At 56.1% G+C, this 7,453-nt stretch overlaps 1 non-coding gene across 1 annotated transcript; it reads right to left on the bottom strand.

The window, feature by feature from the left end:
* Positions 1 to 1,666: 1,666 nt before the first annotated feature.
* LOC141568739 (5S ribosomal RNA) lies at positions 1,667 to 1,785 on the bottom strand. The gene has a single exon (XR_012491954.1). It is a non-coding gene; the product is annotated as a 5S ribosomal RNA (ribosomal RNA).
* Between the last annotated feature and the right edge of the window lie 5,668 nt (positions 1,786 to 7,453).

The raw sequence follows: 7,453 nt of genomic DNA, 5'->3' as shown, positions 1-7,453 counted from the left end.
CTTTATGCTTCGGCTGTTAACAGACAAAGGGTGATTGGAATAAACATTTTTCTGCTATGAGGTATGAGTCTCACAGACCGTGTAAGAAAAAATGTTACTCTTGATCTTATCCAGTTTCATAAAGAGGTCTTGACACTGCAAGAGACCTCTCCTTTAAACACCGATATAGCTGATACTCTCAACAAACTTGTCTCTAGTTTTCACAATGTATTGCCATCATACTCTTCAATGCTTCAAATTATGCCCCCCTCCCCTTGTAATTCCGCCTGTTGTGATCCTCCTGATACTATGTTTCCTCCCCTGCATCACAGAAGCTGTGATGGGGATAGTCACAGATATTTATGGAGAAATTCACAAAATAAGGCTCCACATGGCTAATAAACCAAAAGCCACTGCCCCTGTCTAACCCCGAAGGAGATCGGTAGCCAATGACGGGTAATGATCAGTGGATGTCTTACAACCTAAGACAGGAGTCGATCGCTTTGATGAAGGATATCCAATGACGGGTAAGTGAGAATGTCTGTACTGACCACCTAAGCCAGGCACGATCTCAAAAAATAAAAAAAGGGGGAATTGCGGGGAGCTGGAGCATCAAGCGTTAAGAAAATGTAACTACAAGCAGAGGTTGGGAGGATGGCTGAGGGGAACTCCGATAAGCATAAAGAACAAACAGAAACAGACACCTGCTGTTCTGGGAATGGGACAATCTCAAAAGGTCTAAAGACAGTCAGGGCCAAACTTTGGAAAAACATAACTAATCTGTACTTGCTGCCTCAGCCGCTTTATGTAACCTTCCTGTTTCTGTCTGTATAAAAGAATGCTGAAAAATCAAGCAGGCGCAGCAGTCTAGTCAGAACTGCTCGCCCTCCCGATCCCATCTTTGTCTCTTGTCCAATTTTTTCTCAATCCTCACTCCGCACTTCAGGAACCGTTCGTCTCGTCGGCAGGCTCCGACATGGTGGTCTCTCCTGGAGTCCGAGGGCGTGCGGGGTGTTGGGGTGCTGCTCCCTCCGTCCCCTGGTTTGTCCCGGCTCTTTTTCCCCTGTGTGTCGGGGCCACCGCGGCCGGCGGGAACGGAGGGCTCCTGGCTCTTGTGGGAGACGTGAGGGGGCGCGCGCGCGCGCGCGGGGGTGTGGGGCGAGGTGCCGGCCAGCAGAGACAGAGGCCTCCGGTGGGGCGGGGCGGGTGGGCATCCCGTTTGCCGGAGGACACGCCGATCCTGTGTCTCGGGGCCCAGGTGCAGGCACAGGGATGGTCGTCCCCTGGGCTCGGGCCGAGGTGCGAAGGACCGGCACGTCCTGGGATGGAGAAAGCCTGGTGGAGGCCAGCGCCGGCAGGCAGCCCTGGGCTTGGGCTTTGGGGGCGGCGGGGGCGGGGAGCGGGAGGGAGCGCGGCGATGGCAGCGGCGGCGGCGACCGCGGCTCGGTGAAGGGCTGCGGGCTGTCGGCCTGCGGGAGCGAAGAGGACTGAGAAGAGGGTGTGGGGGGGAGCCGGGGCCGACGGGCCTGGCGTGCGGCCCGGGCTGCGAGCTTGTAGTGCCGGGCGGCTGACCCGCCGCTGGCCAGGGGGACCTTCGGCGGGCTGGGCGGCTGCAGAGGGGCAAGGGGCGCCAGGGGTTCGGAGGGAGCCACGCCGGGGCGGCGGCGCAAAAGGAGAGGCGAGCAAAAGCCTACAGCACCCGGTATTCCCAGGCGGTCTCCCATCCAAGTACTAACCAGGCCCGACCCTGCTTAGCTTCCGAGATCAGACGAGATCGGGCGCGTTCAGGGTGGTATGGCCGTAGACGCTGGGACCCGGCTCCCGGCGCCCCAAGAGCCTGCTCCCGGCCTGCCTCGTGAGCGTGCGCCGTGCTGCTGGGCCCCTCGGGTGGCGAGCATCTCCCCGCTGGCCGGCTCCGCCGGCGCCGCGCCTCCCGCCTGTTCCCCGCCTCCTCCGGACGCCGCCGGCGTGGGCGGCGGGCTACTCTTGGCCCGCAGCGAGGCCCCTTCGCGCCACCCGTGGCTCCACGGGCCTCTGTCACTTCCCTGACGGTGACAGAAGTCTCGGCGCCCTGGCATCCTGGGACTCCCCGGGCCCCGGACGGCTTACACCCCGCCCCCCCCAACCCCGCTCACCCCCACCCCCAGCCCCACCACCCCAGACCCGCCTGGCTGCTCTGCGGTCCCCCGCTCGTGGCAAGCGAGGGGGTCGCAGGGTCCTCTCAGGCCCCTCCGGCCCTAGGCACGCGCGGCCCTGGCCCTGGCACCGACCAAACCCACCGACTGGCCCAAAGCCACGGGGAGCCACCCGTGCCACCAGGGTGCAGCGGCTCCAGTCTGCCGTCACCCTTCGTCACACAGCCTTCCGTCCGGGCCCTCGCCCCTCCTCAGCGACCAGCGTCCCGCCCGATCTCCGGTCCCTTCACTGGCTACACGTCACCTCTCCTGACCCAGGGAGGTGAGAGAGAGAGATGAAGGCCAGAGACGGAGCAAGAGAGAGGCGGAGAGAGACAGGCGCGGGCCGTGGCGACAGAGGTCCAGAGAGCTGTTGCCAGGCTCTGGGCGTCGCGTGGAGGGTGCTGCCTCGGTGGTGCACGGTCATCAGCTGTGACCGCTTGGCCGTCAGCTGTTGCCAGTTGGCCATAGGCCACCGGTACAGCTGCGGTGGCCAAGCTAGGAAGCGCGGATGGTGGACTGCAAATTGCAGAGGGGCGCGGATTGCAGTTGGCCGGCTTGGCGTGTCGGTCGGTTGGTGGGTCGGTTGGCAGAGAAGCGGCCGGCAGGTTGGGGATCGTGCGGCTCCGGCTTGCTGTGTCTCCGAGCCAGCCGCCCGTGAGAAATGGTGCTATGAGACCCCTATCCATGGCTCCGTTGGTGTTCCTTCTTGGCCTCGCCATATCCTGCGTTCTTGTGCGGGCAGAGGGACTAGAGTCCCCGCAGGACAGGGACCGACAGACAGAACGGGGGGGGGGGAGGAGGAGGAGGAGGGAGCGAGATGGAAATATACACGTATATGTGCATGTATGTATCTAGACGTACAGAGAGACATGGACAGAGACAGAGAAAGAGGGGGCTGGCACGCGGGGAGAGAGCTCCTGAGCGAGAGCCACAGCCCAACAGGCATGTCGCAGAGCCAGACGGACAGGGGGTGGAGGTTGAGGGTGGGGGGGACGCACAGGCTGGGACACGGACTGGGACGGACGCACTGAGGCTGTGTTGCGGTGGCAGCTTCTCCACCGGTGTGTGGTGGAGCCCGGGGCTGGGCTCCGCTAAGGAGGCAGTGCCCGGGCTTTGGCAGTCACCCTCAAAGCCCCCGGAGCGGGCCGCCAGGGTCTCCGGAGTGCCGGTGGGCTCCGAGCCCCGCCCAGGGTCCCGCCCGCGGGCGGAGAGTGGCAGCCCCAGGCACCCTCGTTGTGAGGGTTGTGTGCCTGCGTGCCTGCTCTTCCCCTTGTGGTGGTGTGGGGAGCTGGAGCATCAAGGGTTAAGAAAATGTAACTACAAGCAGAGGTTGGGAGGATGGCTGAGGGGAACTCCGATAAGCATAAAGAACAAACAGAAACAGACACCTGCTGTTCTGGGAATGGGACAATCTCAAAAGGTCTAAAGACAGTCAGGGCCAAACTTTGGAGAAACATAACTAATCTGTACTTGCTGCCTCAGCCGCTTTATGTAACCTTCTTGTTTCTGTCTGTATAAAAGAATGCTGAAAAATCAAGCAGGCGCAGCAGTCCAGTCAGAACTGCTCGCCCTCCCGATCCCATCTTTGTCTCTTGTCCAATTTTTTCTCAATCCTCACTCCCCACTTCAGGAACCGTTCGTCTCGTCGGCAGGCTCCGACAAGTGGCGCCCGAACAGGGACCTGAATACTGGGGAATCAGTGAAGGACTCCGCTTGCAAATGAGACGCGTCGAATAAGGTTAGTGAAAGCGGTGAGATACCATAGTCGGGAGTAAAATAAAATGGGACAGGGTCACAGTAAAAGGCTGTTTACTCACATGTTAAGGAGCATGCTAAAAGCTAGAGGAGTTAAAACCAGTGAAGCACAGTTGCTTCGATTTTAGAATTTGTAGTACAAATATGTCCCTGGTTCCCCGAAGAAGGGACTTTAAACTTAGAAACTTGGGAAAAGGTGAGAGAGCGTTTACAGGGATATTATGATGCTCGTGGACCCTCTGAAGTACCAGTAGATACTTTTTCCTTATGGAATTTGGTTAGGGATGTGATCGATCCTAGACACGAGGGAATCAGATACTCTGAGAATGATCAACCCAAACTGGATCCCCCTGGGAAGCAGAGGTGCAAAGATTACAAGCTGCACTCACTTCCCTCTCTGTTCAAATGCAATTAGTCCAGGCTCAACAGACTGGGCCTTTATTAGAATCTCAATCAGAATAGAAGCCTGGGTTACAATGAAGCTCTCCTCCAAGTGTAGTTGCAGGGCTAGATCCACTGCCCGAGGCCCCTATCAACCGAAAAAGATTCAAGCCGCCAAGCTGCTAGTACAGGAGCAACTTAAAAAGGGACACATTGCCCCCTCCAATTCTCCCGGGAATTCTCCCATTTTTGTTATTAAAAAAAAAAAAAAAAAAAATCTGGTAGATAGAGATTATGACAAGATTTAGAAAAAGTTAATAAAACCATGAAATGAAGGGGAGCCTTACAGACAGGCTTGCCCGGTCCTGCAGCCACACCAAAACACACATGTAAAATTGTTTTGGACTTAAAAGATTGTTTTTATACTATACCTTTAAATCCTGATGACTGCCCTGGATTTGCTTTCAGTGTTCCTTCCGTTAATTTACAAGAACCTTTTAAGAGCTATCATTGGCTAGTGCTACCTCAGGGAATGGCTAGTAGCCCTACATTATGTCAAAAACTTGTATCAGCTGCAATAAAACCTACCCGAAGGACATTTCCAGATATTTACATCATCCACTACACGGATGACATACTTCTTGCCCACTCTTGTGAACCAAAGTTGCTTGCTGCTTTTGCTCATTTACAAGAAAAGCTCCACAATTATGGGCTAGTTATAGCCCCAGAAAAAATTCAGCAAGTGCCTCCTTACTCTTATCTGGGATATTGTTTAATGCCTCAGGCCATTGTGCCTCAAAAAATACAAATCCGGCGAGATTGTTTAAAAACGTTAAATGATTTCCAAAAGCTACTGGGAGGCATTAACTGGATTAGACCTCAGTTGCGGTTGACAACCGGTGAATTACAACCTTTGTTTAAAATATTACGTGGGGAAGCTGATCCTACTTCTCCCCGCGAGATAACACGGGGAAGAGGCTTTGCTTGTATTTCTCCAGGTCCGGAAGAAAAACCTTTGTGAATTCCTGGTCGGTGTTAAACCATACCATGAGCGACAGCCCACAGAAGAGAAGACATCTGTAGATACCCATCCACGCCCCCTACTGTTCCATTCTTGTGTTTACACCTTATGTCTCTCTGTCTGGTCCCCCAAAGATGGTTTGCAGCCAAAGACGGGTAAGATATCTCACGGGAGATACAACCTAAGCCGGGCGGAACCGAGTGGGGACCCCCAATGAGCTGCCTTAGAAGATCCAAAAAGGAGCCTTTCCTCCCCTTCCCCCTGCCTGGCAAAAGCCATTGCTGTCTCTGGCTTTCCTCTCTCACCTGATTGTGAGAGAAGTCATGAGGGCAATGAAGATCAGTTCTCTCCACTTATCTCAACAGAACTGTTACAATATGGGTGACTTGACCCTGAGAAGGTAAGACATCATGGGACTTTATGCTTCGGCTGTTAACAGACAAAGGGTGATTGGAATAAACATTTTTTCTGCTATGAGGTATGAGTCTCACAGACCGTGTAAGAAAAAATGTTACTCTTGATCTTATCCAGTTTCATAAAGAGGTCTTGACACTGCAAGAGACCTCTCCTTTAAACACCGATATAGCTGATACTCTCAACAAACTTGTCTCTAGTTTTCACAATGTATTTCCATCATACTCTTCAATGCTTCGAATTATGGCCCCCCTTGTAATTCCGCTTGTTGTGATCCTCCTGCTACTATGTTGCCTTCCCTGCATCACAAAAGCTGTGATGGGGACAGTCACAGATATTTATGGAGAAATTCACAAAATAAGGCTCCACATGGCTACTAAACCAAAAGCCACTGCCCCTGTCTAACCCCAAAGGAGATCGGTAGCCAATGACGGGTCATGATCAGTGGATGTCTTACAACCTAAGACAGGAGTCGATCGCTTTGATGAAGGCTATCCAATGACGGGTAAGTGAGAAGGTCTGTACTGACCACCTAAGCCAGGCACGATCTCAAAAATAAAAAAAGGGGGAATTGCGGGGAGCTGGAGCATCAAGCGTTAAGAAAATGTAACTACAAGCAGAGGTTGGGAGGATGGCTGAGGGGAACTCCGATAAGCATAAAGAACAAACAGAAACAGACACCTGCTGTTCTGGGAATGGGACAATCTCAAAAGGTCTAAAGACAGTCAGGGCCAAACTTTGGAAAAACATAACTAATCTGTACTTGCTGCCTCAGCCGCTTTATGTAACCTTCCTGTTTCTGTCTGTATAAAAGAATGCTGAAAAATCAAGCAGGCGCAGCAGTCTAGTCAGAACCGCTCGCCCTCCCGATCCCATCTTTGTCTCTTGTCCAATTTTTTCTCAATCCTCACTCCGCACTTCAGGAACCGTTCGTCTCGTCGGCAGGCTCCGACATGGTGGTCTCTCCTGGAGTCCGAGGGCGTGCGGGGTGTTGGGGTGCTGCTCCCTCCGTCCCCTGGTTTGTCCCGGCTCTCTTTCCCCTGTGTGTCGGGGCCACCGCGGCCGGCGGGAACGGAGGGCTCCTGGCTCTTGTGGGAGACGTGAGGGGGCGCGCGCGCGGGGGTGTGGGGCGAGGTGCCGGCCAGCAGAGACAGAGGCCTCCGGTGGGGCGGGGCGGGTGGGCATCCCGTTTGCCGGAGGACACGCCGATCCTGTGTCTCGGGGCCCAGGTGCAGGCACAGGGATGGTCGTCCCCTGGGCTCGGGCCGAGGTGCGAAGGACCGGCACGTCCTGGGATGGAGAAAGCCTGGTGGAGGCCAGCGCCGGCAGGCAGCCCTGGGCTTGGGCTTTGGGGGCGGCGGGGGCGGGGAGCGGGAGGGAGCGCGGCGATGGCAGCGGCGGCGGCGGACCGCGGCTCGGTGAAGGGCTGCGGGCTGTCGGCCTGCGGGAGCGAAGAGGACTGAGAAGAGGGTGTGGGGGGGAGCCGGGGCCGACGGGCCTGGCGTGCGGCCCGGGCTGCGAGCTTGTAGTGCCGGGCGGCTGACCCGCCGCTGGCCAGGGGTACCTTCGGCTGGCTGGGCGGCAGAAGAGGGGCAAGGGGCGCCAGGGGTTCGGAGGGAGCCACGCCGGGGCGGCGGCGCAAAAGGAGAGGCGAGCAAAAGCCTACAGCACCCGGTATTCCCAGGCGGTCTCCCATCCAAGTACTAACCAGGCCCGACCCTGCTTA

The sequence above is a fragment of the Rhinolophus sinicus genome, linkage group LG14, assembly GCF_036562045.2.
Source record: "Rhinolophus sinicus isolate RSC01 linkage group LG14, ASM3656204v1, whole genome shotgun sequence".
NCBI classification, from domain to species: domain Eukaryota; kingdom Metazoa; phylum Chordata; class Mammalia; order Chiroptera; family Rhinolophidae; genus Rhinolophus; species Rhinolophus sinicus.
Note: the sequence above shows the minus strand (reverse complement) of the source record. Positions and strands in the feature narration are given on the sequence as shown.